A 15921-nucleotide genomic window follows, 5' to 3' on the forward strand; every position below is an offset into this window, starting at 1 on the left:
CAAGTGTTTCAAGAGTCTAAGATGAGACTTTTGGTCATGTTGGGGGATCCATTATTTCCTAACTCATGTGTTTACAGACAGCACTGGAGAAGGATGAAACATGCTGATTTCAGGAAGGGAAAGTACTGGATGTTGTGCACACACCTTTTACCTCATATTCCATGACCTACACTTAGTCCCAGGTTCATACACAGAGTAGTGCCAAGATATATCAATTTTATACTGAAAACCGATGTGCCCCAAGAATCAACAATCTGATTACTATGATAAAGAACTGATATTAGGAACTATTACTATCTCTAAAAAGCTATTTTATAAAAGTCAATAGTTATTTCTGATCAAACATTTTAAATACTGAGAATTGAAGGATACTTGTGTAAAATGATAACAAATATCATCTTAAAATAACATCTACTCTGAATCTTTACAAAATGCGACACTAGAGGCAGTCGTGTGAAAGTTAAAAATAGAACAAGGTTGACCCCATGAAAAATATTATAAAACATAATGCTAAAAATATTGATTAATATAATAGTAAAAAGACACAAGAATGAATAGGCCACAGAAATGAAAGTATCATCATTTTTGTGACATACTAAACTACTTCCATAACTCCAAATGATCCACTCAAACAAAATCTCAGTTCAGTAAAAAGCAATTTAAATATATATATGCAAAACTATGTTTCCCGATGTAATAGCATAAGCACTTGAATAAAACCAATAAATATTAAAGTGGCCTTAAAGATAAAATTATCAAGAAATATCAAAAAATAATATAAAGGATAAATATTATTGAAAGATATTTTAAGGATTTAAATATCTTACAATAATAGTATATTCCTTAAAAAATGGTATATTCCTACATAGAAAAAAAACCGGAAAAGTGGAAGATCAAAATAACAATAAAAATAAAAACAAAAACAATGTATAAATTTCAAGAATTTGGTTTGGAATTCAATTTTTAACTATTGTAATTAAAACGTTCTTAAAGACAAACTGTTACAAAAACAGATTCAATAGGCAGAGCCTGAAGTATGAGAAACTGAAGTTTAGGGATAATTTAAGAATATGTTGTGTTGGAAAGGATAATAGCTTACTTGAAATGTTTCACTGCCATAACTGAGAGATTATTCCACACTTTTACCAGTGTTGTTGGGCAATTAGAACAGTGATCTAAAATTATTGACATGCTTCGACTCAGTAAATCCACTACTAAGAATTTAAACTGAGGAACTAAACAGAAACATTCAATAATATATCGATACCAAAAACATCATTAAACAATAATAATAGAACAATTTAACTAGCCAGCAATAGAGGATGTGTTACATAAATTGTGACACATTCATGTGAAGATAATTGGGAATCTAATCAGTGACTAATGACCTGCTTGAAATATATTTTTTGAAATATATTTTTAATTATATCTCAAAGCAAAAAATAATAATAATTATATCTCAAAGCATATAAACATGACCCCAATTTTCAGATGAAATACTACATATGAATAGACAATTTATTTTTTTAAGATTTTATTCATTTATTTATTTAACAGAGAGAGAGAACACATGAGCAGGGGGAGGGGTAGAAGGAGAAGGAGAGAGAGAATCTCAAGCAGATTCCTTGCTAAGTGTGGAACCCAACGAGGAGCCCAACTTGCAGCGTGATCTCATGACCTTGAGATCATTACCTGAGCAGAAATCCAGATTTGGACACTTAACCAACTGAGTCTCTCAGGTGCCCCAAATAGATAAACAAATTAAATATTATTTTAAATTTTGATGGCTAATCCTTGGATATTGGAAGTATAAGATTTTTTTCTTCTTTTGCCTTTTTGAAAATGAACAAATGCTTTTTAAGTACAGGATAGTTATTTTAAAATAATTAGTTAAGTTTTTATAAGCTTTACTAGGCCTGTAATAGTTATGAATAAAATACTAAATGACAAAAATCTTTGCATAGGATGACTTATTAAACAGCTATTAATTTCTGTAACCACTAGGTTGAAAAAGCATTATCTAAAATACTGAAGAAACTAGAGATACATGTAACTCATAACTTAAAAAAAAAAAAAAGACACACACATGAGGAACCTGGCTGTCTCAATTGGTAAAGGATGTGAGTCATGATCTTGGGGTCATGAGTTTGAGTCCCATCACATATTCAGGATAGAGATTACATAAAAAAATTAAAGTAATGGAAAAAATAAAAAATACAGGGGCACCTGGGTGGCTCAGTTGTTTAAGCATCTGCCTTCAGCTCAGGTCATGATCCTGGGATCTGGGGATTGAGACCCACTCATTGGGCTTCCTGCTCAGTGAGGAGCCCTGTTTCTCCCTCTCCTTCTGCCTCTCCCCCTACTTGTATGTGCTCTCACTCTCTCTCCCTCTCTCTCAAATAAATAAAATCTTTCAAAAAATTTAAAAATACAAATGCAACAGAAGTTTGGGAAGAGAGATAATTAATGTAGATAAAACTCTGGAGATTTAAAACTGAAAAACATGAACAATACTCTAAGAGAGTGTATGGAAAAATATGAAGAGAACCTATTAAGGTATCTCACCTTCTCATTGTACTATATTTGTAATTGATGTTACTCATATCTTTTTACATTGTTAAGGCTTTTGAATCTAACAAATATTTGGAAAACCTGCATGCAGAATATTATGAGATTTTACTGAAATATGTTAATGAAGACCTAAATAAATTAAGACACACCCTCTATATACAGGGAGACTTGATCAGATAAAGATGTCAACTGCCCCTTAAATAATCTATAGATATAAGACAATTCCAACCACAATAGCAATATAATTTAATATAGAATTAGACGAGTATATTCTAAAGTTATTATTAAAAAATAAAAAACCTCTTCTTTAAAAAAAGGTTTTTAAGATTTTATTTATTTATTTGAGAAAGACAGAGAGAGAGTGAGGAGAGGGAGAAGGAGATGCAGACTCCTTGCTGAGTGGGGAGCCCCATATGGTGCTCAATCCCAGGACCCAAAGATCTTGACCTGAGTTGAAGGCAAATGCTTACTGACTGAGCCACCTAGGCACCCCAAAAAGCAAAAATCCTAAGATACAAAAGACCTATCATATATTAAGATTGAATCTGAAACAAAAGCAATTAATACAGTGATTTGGCACATGAATAGACAGATTAATAAAATAAGGAAGTAATAAAAATATATATATGAAACTTTGGTATATGAATAAAATGGTGTGGGGGATGTTATTAACCAAATAAGCAGGAAAACTCATTATCCATAAAGAAAAAAAGCATGAAAATAAATCTCTGTCTCAGGCAGCCTGGGTGGCTCTGTGGCAGCCTTCAGCCCAGGTTGTGATCCTGGAGACCCAGGATGAGTCCCACATCGGGCTCCCTGCACGGAGCCTGCTTCTCCCTCTGCCTGTGTCTCTGCCTCTGTGTTGTGTGTGTTTGTGTGTGTGTGTGTGTGTGTGTCTCATGAATAAATAAATAAAATATTTAAAAATAAATCTCTGTCTCACATATGCAAAGAATTCAAACCCAGATCATTTAAAGATTTAATAATCTAATAGAAAAGTTTTAAATATTTAGCAGAAAATGAAGAATGTCTTTTGGACTTTGGTATAGCATTTGTCAAACAAGGTATAAAAACAACAAGTACAAACCACAGGTCTTAATAAAAGTTTGCTAAATTTAACTATATTGAAATTAAAATCCTATGGGGGGAAATAAAGTACACATGGGAAAAATACCTGTCATACACATATCTGATAAAAATTGGTGTCTAAAGAATTTAAACTATAAATCAACAATGGAAAATGCATATAACACTATAGGTAACGGGGGGAAAAACATAAAAGCCAGTACACAAAAATATAGGCTTTATATCCAGCTTCTTTTGTGATTGTCCTCGTATCTGTTTACATTGGTTTGTTGCCTTCCCTTTACCAATTGCTAAATGTTTGGAATTATATTCCATGAATAAGCATTCCACAGCAGAAGAAAACACATACGGCCAATAAACATAAGAGAAAGTATGTAATGAGGGAAACACAAATCATGGCCTTAATGAGGCCATTTCACAATGAGCAGATGGAAAAATATGAGTTTGACAATACCAAAAGGTGAAGAGAAAGCAAGTGAATGGGGAACTTTTATAAGTGGCTTATGTGAGGTTAGATCCACAGAACAATTTTGGAAAATTATACAAAATTTTCTTTAAAAGGTGAATCCCACTGTTTTCCATGCCCCATTATTTCACTCCTTAGGAATATATCCAAGAAAATGCTTGCACATGTGCCCCAGAAATACAATCTTCCCTTTCTTTAATGCTTCCTCATCTCAGGCAATCTTTTTTTTTTTTTTCCATTTTGTCTTTAAAAATACTGTCTCAATAAATAAATAAATAAATAAATAAATAAATAAATAAATAAATAAATAAATAAAATACGGTCTCCACAAGTCTATTAATTCCTTCATGCCTATGGCAAAAATGCAAGTTGTGTGAAAATAATTTCTGCATTTATTCCTATAATACAAAGGCAATACAAGCACAGGACTAATGTGATTAATTCCGTGTAAAAAAATAGAGTGAGAAAGAATAAAGAAATTAATATCTAAATAATTTTTCCTGATCTATGATGGTGACAGTATCAGCCACCATTTATAGGTCCTCACTATCTGCCAGACATTTCACACAGCATTTGCCAGGATTAATTTAGTTAATCTCCACAACATCTCCATGAAGCTTGGGCTATTATTATCCCTTTTCATAAATTAGGAAACTAGGACACAGAAAGAGTAAATTTCTGGACCAAATTCCTAGAGCTTGGAAATAGCAAAGTCAGGAAACCAATCCAGATATCTGACTTCACATCCCCACCTCTCAACCACTACATAAAAATCCTTCTCAAATTCTAGCACCATTGCCTCTTACCATCACTGGTGAACCCTGGTAATCATTATGCAAAATGTGAAATAGATCTGAAACATGGTTAATTGGATCACAATTGGATAGCTTGCCAGTGTAAGTCAATTAATGACCTTTCTTTAGGACTTTGGAATTTGAAATGAGCAGTGAGATCTAGGGACGAAAAATCTGAGAAAATGGAAAGGGAGAAACAAACAAAGGGCTATGACAAAGTAACATACCATCAAGATCTCTAATTCACCAACAAATTATAGTTACTAAAAATAGCATTATTATTTGCTTGGATATAGATAATATGTTTATTATAAGATTTTGGTTGATTTCTCAAGGATGTGTCATATCATTATTGATATAAATTAATTAAATTAATTTTCAGATGCTATCTAGCATATTTTAATGGTGTGCCATTACTTCTATTCATTTTAATCTCATTTAAAAATTAGTATTAGTGAATGAAGAAACTGAGGGTCAGAGAATTGAAATAATTCTTCAAAGTCACTCCAATCATTACTTTGAGTCCGTTTTAACTCAACATCTTCAAATGACTATCTTTAAAAGTAAATATTTTCTTATTCTTGTATTTTTCTATGACTTACAGTTTCTTTTTTGAGACAGAGAGAGAGAAAAAGCACATGTGTACAAGAAAGCACATATGGTGGGGGTGGGGTGGAAGGAGAAAGAGAATTTGAAGCAGGCTCCACAGCAACTTAGAGCTTGACATGGGCTCAATCTCACAACCCTGAGATCATGGCCTGAGCCAAAATTGAGAGTTGATCGCTTAACCCCCTGAGCCACCCAGGTGCCCCATCTGTAACTTATACTTTTAAAATTTAAACAAAATTTACTGTATTTAGCCCTACTTCATTCACACTCATCAAAATGCCTTTACTCTTGATTCGCTTAGTGTAAGCTGTGGGTGATTGCATTTTCTCTCGTCACATTAACCATAAAAAATAAATTTGTTTTCATGCCATAACTGAGTGTCTTAACAAATTAAAACTACTTAATACAGAATATGACCCCAAGTAGCCTCTTACTGAGATAATGTACAAGGCAGGAGAGTCAAGCTTGATAGAGTTTATTCAGGAGGACCTCATTCAAGCACAGCTCTGAGGCACAATTCAGACTTCACAGCATGTTATGAATTCATTGTATTTCCATGGTGAGGTGGAAGAGGTGAAAAAAACAGTCAGAATTATTTTGTTACTGTTGCTGGAGTTGCATGGAAATGCAGTCAACAGTAAGATGTAAAATGTTAAAAGATAAAACAGATTACATTAGAGTGTTATATTGGTTTAACTCTGTCATAATTTCATTTGGAAAATGTCATATGTAAATATAGCTGTAGAGCTTCCACATAGATTAAAGTAAGAAAAGAATCTGTAAAAAAAAAAAAAAAAAAAAAAAAAGACATGGGGTAAAATAACACAAAGCCAAATTGGAATAGAATATAATTTTGTTCACTAAGTTAATTAGGTTTAAAAAGAGTTGGTACATAATTACATTTATTATTTTAGTGCACTGACCAAAATTTCTAAGAGTTATACTGTTTTCTGGGCATAGATTTTATTTCAAGGTTTTAAAATATTTTAGGATCCCATAAACATTTTAAATATTTCATGCAACATTTTATTTGAAATTGTAGTTGTTTCATAAAAGTTCTATGATGGTCTGAAAGAAGCATACTAATTTTTCTTTGATGTGCTTTAAATGTTTACAAGTCTTCTCATTTCTAGAGACCATTTCAGAAACACTTACTGATAATATGTCTTTGTGGAATATTTTTTTAAAAGCACTCAGTCCTCTAGGAGAGCAACCTACTCTACACAGATATGTTCCTCTGTATCTGCCACTTCTTAACAGACAGAAAGAGAATGTCACAAAAAAATAAATTCAGGTGAAATATTTTGCAGTTAATCCTCTAGTAAGTTCTATTAAAGAAGAAAGTTACTGATTATTTGGCATATGACATACTACACATGCAGTCTAGTATAAAATGACCTCACACCAGCAATATCATCATCTTTTATTAACACTGGCAAAAGTCAAATGAATTAACAGTAACCATGTTAGCTGTTAGAGGTCAACTGAGTCAAATGTAATATAGCCAGCTTAGAATTTGTAAGATATTAGGGAATATTGAGTGCAGACGATCAGAGAAGTTTATAGGGCAACAGAAAGGGAAGTGAGAGAGATATGTCCATTAGCCAAGGGATGTGGGCATATTTAGAAACTAGAAAAAAACAAGGAAATGAATTCTCTCCCTTGGGTCCTCAGAAAGAACACAGCCCTGTTGACCTACTTTAGATTTCTGACCTTCAGACTGTAAGATAATAACTTCTGCTGTTTCAAGTTTGTGAGAATTTGTTACAGAACCAATAGAAAACTAATACATGGGCTATTCAGTCATAACCTGAAGTGGAAGCCATCATATACTCCTTCATAGTTCTCACTGTATCTAGCATATAAGGATTATGTTCATGGATGTTCAAATACATTGAAGTTTTAGATCATCAACTGAGAAATTTAATGCAGATGCATAACAGCCTATAATTTATTTTCCCATGAAGTTTTCACTAAAAGAAATAGGTCAAATATAATTTTATTATGTTTTATTGTATTTTATTATTTTAATAAAAAGAAAGTTGCAGGTGGAATTCAAACAATAATCTACTGCTATACTTTAAAAAGTAGAACTCAGATTCTATTTCCACTATAAAATTTCATTGACAGAGTTATATTTAAGTATCTCAAAATGTCTCCTGAATTGTTTCACTCTAAGAAATGTGTTTAACCAATTTAAGTATAATACAGAATAATGACTATGTGCAGACTTTTGGACAGAAAATGATGACCTTAACCATAAGCTTCAATAAAATTATTGAAGAATGTGCTTTACAGTCATCAAGGCATGCCATATGCATAATCGCACTTTCTTCATCTCACTGTGCAAAACCTGTAGATCTTGTATTTAATGTTACTATATTAGAATTTTGTTTGTCTAGATTACTTTCTTCCGAAAAATAAGTTATAAATCTTCTTCTAGGCAATCTCTTCATTAAAGTTGAACACACTGTCTTACTCAAAACTTTGAACTAAAAAGCATCTACTTGAATGTGGATTTAATTAGTGTGTTAAGGTAACATGAGAGGATTTAGTTATTTGTAATTAGTAAGTCATGTCACAAAATATTTGTTCTTAGACCTAAATTTTTTAAAAAATCAGAGAATTTATTTAATTAATGTGGAAGTAGAAGTTAAAAGCTAAACGCATTTACTTGAAATTTTACCAATTTAACTCTGGTTAAAAAATCATTGGTTCTTAAAAAAAATATAAATAAATAAATAAATAAATAAATAACAATAAAAAATCATGGTTCTTGAGGCACCTGTTTAGCTCAGTTAGTTGAGCCACTGACTCTTGACTCAAGCTCAGGGAATGATCTCAGTGTTCTGAGATCAAGCCCCACGTAAGGCTCCATGCCAAGTGTCAAGTCTGCTTTGAGGTTCTCTCTCCCACTGCCCCTCCCCACTCTGTGCACTTTTTATTTTTGGCAATTCACATTTTGGCAATGCACACTCTCTCTAAATAAAGAAATGAGGAAATAAATCTTTGAAAGTAAATCATAGTTCTTGATAGCAATAAATCACTTTTTAAATTAACTGTCATGGGTAAAATCATCATATTCTGAATCAAAGTAAAATCGATAGGTACAAAGAAAAATAGTGTATGGAAACAAAAAAGACTTGAGATCCTTCTCCCATATACATTATATATTTATATATATTGAATTGTAATATATAACACAATTCATCAAATTCCCAGAAATATTTTCATGTCAGCAAGCTAACTCTAATTACATTGGAAATCCTCCCCTTCCTCTTGTTAAAAGTTACACACTGTCCAGTTACTAGTGCCCGAAAGTTCTCAACACTATCCTGCTACTGGTCAATAGGGAGATAATCACCTTCACCTTCTGCATAAAATCTATTAAGATATTTTTTTAACTTCATTAGTTAACTTCAATTTCTATCCTTCATCAATCTTCTGATTTCTTCTTTTCTGAATCCTCATTGCATAACTTACTAACCAAGGAGAAAGGAAGGTCAATCTTCTATTGCATAAGGTGTAGCATATGTAAATGAATATGAACTGATCAACAGTAATAACATAGGAAAATTGTATAGTTTCAAACCCTGCTTCTTTTGGAAAAAGGGGCCTGCAGAGAGAATATTATTACTCAAGAAGTGACGTCATAGAAAGATAGTCCCACTAGAGAATAACAAAATGTCAGACATGATGGTTAATTTTAGTTTCGTCAGCTTGGCTAGGCAATGGTACCCTGATATTTGGTCAGCATTACTCTAGATGTTGCCAAGGTATTTTTTAGATGAGATCAACATTTAAATCTGCCCACTTGGAGTAAAGCAATTACTCTCCATAATATAGATACATTACGTACCATAAAGTGGATAATGTTTAGCCAATCAACTAAAAACCTTAGGAGAAAAAAGACTGATGTCTCTCTAGAAAGGGGAGTTTTTTCCCAGACTTCCTTCAGTCGATGCAGCATCGACTCCTCCCAGGTCTCTAATCAGCCTCCAAAACTGTATGCACTAAGTCTTAAAAATTTCTTTCTCTCTGACTTTCTGTATCCATATATAAATACTTTTACTCTGGAGAATAATGACTAAGATAAGAGATATCCAAAAAACGGGAGGGGGGCAGGGAGGAAGGAACATAATGAAAAAGGATATTGTCCTTCCACATCCCCTCTCCCACCTTAGTTAGGAACTATGAAACTCACAGGATTCTGGAAATAGTCTAGAAATTAACATTGGACTCATTTGCTAGTTACACATGGTGATTTACCAGAAATGTTTGTTGGCATCACAAACTCTTCTTGTCTGTTATCAAAATTATAAATTCAAAAATATGCATGTAACTTTCATAAAAGAGGGATTATATGTGACCTTCACATTTGACATGAAGAGGGCAGACTCTACCTTATAGGGCTACAGTGTATTCTAGTTGTGCTGGAAAGGAATATGATCTGGTTTTCTCTGTGCAGCAATAGTTGGTATAAGGTTTATATTCCTGCTGTCTCTATTTTGTTGGATGAAGTGAGATGCTCAGTGAGATATTTTTCTGTTTTCTAGAATCAGTGACTAGAGTCCACAGCTTTTAATATATCGCATTCTAGTTTCAGACTATCCCTACCTAAGAATGTGGGAAATGGGTGCCAAGAGAATAGAATTCTTAGGCATTCAAGATCTGAAAAAATTTTTGTTTCTAGACTTGCTAAAATTTTAAGAAAAACAGCCATTATGGATAAGTTATTCTCCTCAGAGCAACAAAGTTAACTTTTAAAATGTTTTTAAAGGACGTGAACTAATTCCCTGAATTTAAGCAAGTTATATATATACAGAAATATTCATATATTACTTATTCTATTTTATAGCACTAGGACATGAACTCTGGAAGATCACAACATGGTTTTATTACTTTTCTACCTATAGAACAAAGTATGATGCCCAGCATTTTACTATGTACAAAACTATGTCCTTTCCATTACCAAAAGAGTAAATAAGTGATTGTGACTCCTTGATCAAAAGCTTAAAAATTTTCTTTATACAGAAATATTTGTTAAGATGAAAAGAGGAGATGAATTAATATAGCTATCAGATCCTGTCCTCAAACAAAAACTTCTGGTAAGAGACTAGCATTGCAATTAGACAGGATAAGGTTTTTCTTTCCTTCCAGGCTACAATAAGAGAACTAAGAGAACTAAGAACTAAGAGAATTTTTTTTGCAGAAAAATTAGATGGACCTTAAGATCTTGACATCAAGTAGCTCTGGTGGACATTAAAAGCCTTGTTTCGTAAAGACCAATAAGAATGTAGAGATATTGAGATTTCAATAAGGTCTTAGAAATGTAAGATTTTCTTTTTTTATTTTTGGCAATTCACTACCTCCCCCCGCCCCCCCCCCCTTAACTTGGTTTCTGGAGATCATCCAGAAAAAATTAACTGATGTAATTAAAATACTGGTTGTTTTTAGCTTCTTTCTGAATATTATGGGAATGGCTCAAATGGAATTCCCCTAAAAAAAAATCTCTACTTTAAGAGTATTTTGTTTTTCAGTGTTTAGCTGAAGTTTAGCTACTCATTTGTGGTCTGACATATATGCTTAACTTCACAGACTCATTCAACAACCCATACTTACTGGGGAGCAATTAGAAGAAAAATCAGAAATAAAGCTTTAAAAAATGTAGGCATTGTGTGAAATCGACTATGTGTGAATATATGTGTGTGTCTTTATTAAACACAAAGTTATGAATGCTAAAGTTAGAATTACGTATATAATTTAGAAAGTATTTATTAAAGTGTTTAAGAACAAGTTTTTTTTAAAAATATTATTTCTTTGAACTAATAAAGCTTAACAATTAGACAAATGGATGTCCTGGAAAATTTCCCAGACTCTATCATTGCAGAACAAATCCCATCTTTAAGATAATGTTATTGTTTAGTCAATAAATTCATATCTATATATGTATATAGTATTAGTCAGGGTTCTCCAGAGAACCAGTAGAATAGACATAGATATATAAGGATATTTATCATAAGGAAATGGGTCACATGGTTGTGGAGGCTGAGATCCCCACAGTCCACTGTCTACAAGCTGGAGGGCCAATGAAGCCAATGATGCAGTCCGGTCCAAAGCCAAAGGCCTGAGAACAAAGCCAATGGTAAAAATCCCAGGGTGAGTCTGAAGATCTGGGAACTAGGGGACCACTGGTATAAGCCCTGGTTTGAGTGAACTCCAAAGGAGAACCAGGAGCCCTGATGTCTAAAGACAGGAGACGATGAATGTCTCAGCTCGAGCGGAGAGCAAATTTGCCTTTCCCGCACCTTCTTGATCTGTTCAGGCCTTCAACAAATTAGATGAGGCACACGTTGGTGAAGGCAATCTTCTTTACTCCATCTAATCAATTAAAATTTCTCCTGGAAGCACTCTTACAGACATACTCAGCTTCCTGGGCATCTCTTAGACCCATCAAGTTGACACATACAATTAACCATCATACATATACATGTATCATATATATGTCATATATCTATGTCTCAAGAGGTTTCCTGAATATTTATGAGTCATATCATGAACATGTATTTTTAAATAGAATAGATATATATATCTTTAACAGCATACATATCCTTAACATATGTTTTACAAAAAAGGTTAGGACTTCCTAAAGTCTTTACTATAAATAGTTTGGAAGATAAATATCTCAGCAAAGTGTCTAACTCCAGTGACATTATTCTATTTTTTTAAGATTTTATTTATTTATTCATGGGAAACACAGAGAGAGAGGCAGAGACATAGACAGAGGGAGAATCAGGCTCCCTGTGGGGAGCCTGAAGCAGAACTCAATCCCAGGATTCCAGGATCATGACCTGAGCCAAAGGCAGACACTCAGCCACTGAGCCACTCAAGTGTCCCTAGTGACATTAATTCTATGGTGAGAATTGTGGAAAGCTAATTGGTTGTCTTGCTTTACACTGATTTAATGTCAATCACACTAAAATAGTTATAGAATTTCTCTCAGCCTGAGGTGTCTCACTGATACAATGAAAATATTAAAACATACTTTCAATGTGGAATGGATATTGAGAAGTTTACACGCTGTCAAAAGCTGTGCTAGTAAATTTAAGAAAGTAAATTCAAAACACAGTGTACCAATTTACTATTAAATTGATAATAAACTGAAGGAAAACGGGCTTTATATAGTTGGGTATATTCATCTTAATACATAATGTATTATAAAATATCTTTTATAAATTGATAATGTTCAAAAGCTTTCTAACACAGTATTTCACAAATACTGGTGCATCTTTAAGCTTGGAAATGTGTATTCTAATGGATAGCAGTGAATTAGACAGCAACAAGGAATTTATGTTAAGGCATAAAAGGGAGAAAATATGAAGTGGAGTTGGGAGAAATTATTAACACTAAAGAGAGGAAAGGATAATCAAGAAAGTAAAAAGAATGAATTACTAGCTTTGGTGCGTATAATTTTAACTTTAAATTTGGGGCTCCTAGAGAAATGTTTATACCTTTGAGGAGAAAAAAGAGAAGATAGAGGTATATTTTATAAAGGAGGAAAATGTACTGCTTTGCCTTGGGTAATTTAAACTAAAAATAATAGCAGGACTTAGGGGGAAGACTAACAAACATGTGGCTAGAACACTTATCTGATCATAAACAATGATATTATTCTCCTACCATGAAATTAATCCTTTATCAGAAAGAATAAGAACAATAACGATATCTAGAAACTAAATCAGAGCTATCTCAAGCTGCTCAACTTTCTTTCAAAATCTAATTAGTTACTCACCAGGACCTCTGGAAATATCATGTGTTTAGCAATGAAAATGATACTGTGAAACCAAAGTTAATTTTTCTTTACATTTACATCCTATGTTTACTGATAACTTTCAAAAGCATGTATTCAGGACTGCTTCACACATGGTGCTCTGGGCAGGTACACAGAAATGGGAAGTAGAGAATCAGTACCCACATTGTGGTTTAAGTGGTTTCTTTCCTGGTGAGGAATGGGGAAGGCAAAACGTATTCTTTTTCTCATCCTCAGTGACATTGGTTCTCCAGTTCTGTCCCCACCATACACGGAGCATGTGAGGACAAACTACAAGGACATTGAAGCAGAAAGGAAAGTATAGTACAAATAGTCAGCTGGCCCGGGGGGAGATTTGGCAAAAAGAGAGAGTTCTAGCTCCAGATTGTGAGTAGAAAGGTTATGAACTGATTATTTGAATGACCTAACTAATCATTAACTACTTAAATTCTTAGAAAAGTGTTCATCTTTGGGAGGGCATGTTCCCATTCTGATCTTGGGCTTCTTCAAAATAAAAATGTTAATGTCCATCTAAACTCTTGAGGAATGGAACTGGAGGGTATGATGCTGAGTGAAATAAGTCAATCGGAGAAGGACAATCATCATAGGGTTTCACTTATACGGGGAATACAAGAAATAGTGAAAGGGATTATAAGGGAAAGGAGGGGAACTGAGTGGGAAAAACTAGAGAGGGAGACAAACCGTGAGAGACTCCTAACTCTGGGAAACAAACAAAGGGTTGCAGAAGGGGAGGTGGACGGGGAGATGGGGTGACGGGCACTGAGGGGGGACACTTTTTGGGATGAGCACTGGGTGTTATACGATGTGTTGGCAAATTGAACTTAAATAAAAACAGATTAAAAATAAATAAACTGCTTCTCTTGAAAATTAAACAACATGGCACATTTTAAGCAGCTAGATCAATGTCTAACAAAGGTTGAAAGCTCTATTGTAAGTCATCGTTTCCTGGAGTTTCTGGGCGGCTAGTTGGGTAACCATCTGTGTTTGATTCAGGCCCTGATCTTGGAGTCCTGGGATGGAGCCCCATGCCGGGCTTCCTTCTCAGTGAGGAGTCTGTTTCTCCCTCTCCCTTTGCTCTTCCCCCCACCACTTGTGCGTGCTCTCTCTCTCTCTCTCTCTCTCTCTCAGATAAATAAGTAAAATCTTTTTTTTTTTTTTAATTGCTGTTTCTTAACCTCTTTTTACCAGCTGGGGAAGCCCATACTTTTTCTTTTCATCTCAAATCCAATTTCACTCTAGAAATAAACTTTTATAGCTCTGTCTCCTACCCACCTCAAAATTCTCCATCTTCCCTTCACCACAACCATTAATAATGACAACAAAATTTATGGTATCCTTCTGGAGGCAAAGTGATCTTTATCACTGATTAAGCATAATTCCAAGGTCCATGGAGTCAGGGCACTTGAGTTTAAACTCCAACTACAATGTTTATGGCTATGTGGTGGTATGAAGTACTGTAGGACACATATAGTATAGCAGTTATACTGAGCTCTATTTCCTCATGTATAGAAGAGGCTTGTTAGTATATAGTTTATTTTTTAATAAGATAAAATCAACTAATGAAGGAGAAGCATCTAGCAATTAACCCAGCATAATTTAAATGTGCAGTAAATAGACTGTATTTTTATAAATTAAGCAAAGCAGATGGAATCATGAAGCCACATTTCACATTTCATAGAATAGAATGTCTATTTCCAAACTAAAATGTGCTGCATTTAGGGTGACAGTAATGAAATACTTCAGATAATATGTTTTTATGCCTACCCATGCATTTCTGTAGCCTATGGGAGGGAATGTCCATCACTTTATCTCAAATTCTGAGGTTCTTTTTTTTTATTTTATCATCTTTTGTACATATATTTTAATACCTGGAAAGCTCTGTGTGCAAATTCCTTACAAAAATGAGCCTCATAATCATCTTTTAAGATACTTGCAAACACTCTCAGTCTCATTAGGAGAAAATGATGTTAATAAAATTACAATTTTAGATGCTGCCCAGAAAAACTGAAGTTGACTATATGAAACCTTGTCAAAAACGATTGTACTAATTGTTTCAGATTAATATTACTGTGGTTCTATCTTACTTATTTTATTTATACATAAAGGTAGCTCAGTTGGATTTTTATAAAATTTGTTAAAAATAAAATGATGTTTCAATAAATCATGGAAATAAATATATATTTGATTTCTTGAAAACATAGATACCTTCTGCCACTCAGTCTACTCAGAAGTTGACAATAGTCAGAGCTATGAATAATTTTTGATTGTTAAATTCTGTTTGCAAATATGAAAGTGTATCCCTAAAATAACTCAGTATTTTAGTGTTGTTATTTCACATGTATGTAGATCAAATTAACATCATGTTCAAATATTCTCTGCTACTACTGAAAACTAAAGTTTTGTTTAGATAATTTATGTCAACAAAATCAGCATGTTGGTCTCAAAAAAAGCAATGGGCTGTTACTAAGTCTGTATGTTTGGTTTGGTTTGATGGATATGACTCACATTCAGCAAGATGAGAGACTGTTAGTGGAAAATATAAAATCATTATTTTCCATAAAGCC

The sequence above is a fragment of the Canis lupus genome, chromosome 29 (genome assembly GCF_011100685.1).
Source record: "Canis lupus familiaris isolate Mischka breed German Shepherd chromosome 29, alternate assembly UU_Cfam_GSD_1.0, whole genome shotgun sequence".
Taxonomy (NCBI): domain Eukaryota; kingdom Metazoa; phylum Chordata; class Mammalia; order Carnivora; family Canidae; genus Canis; species Canis lupus.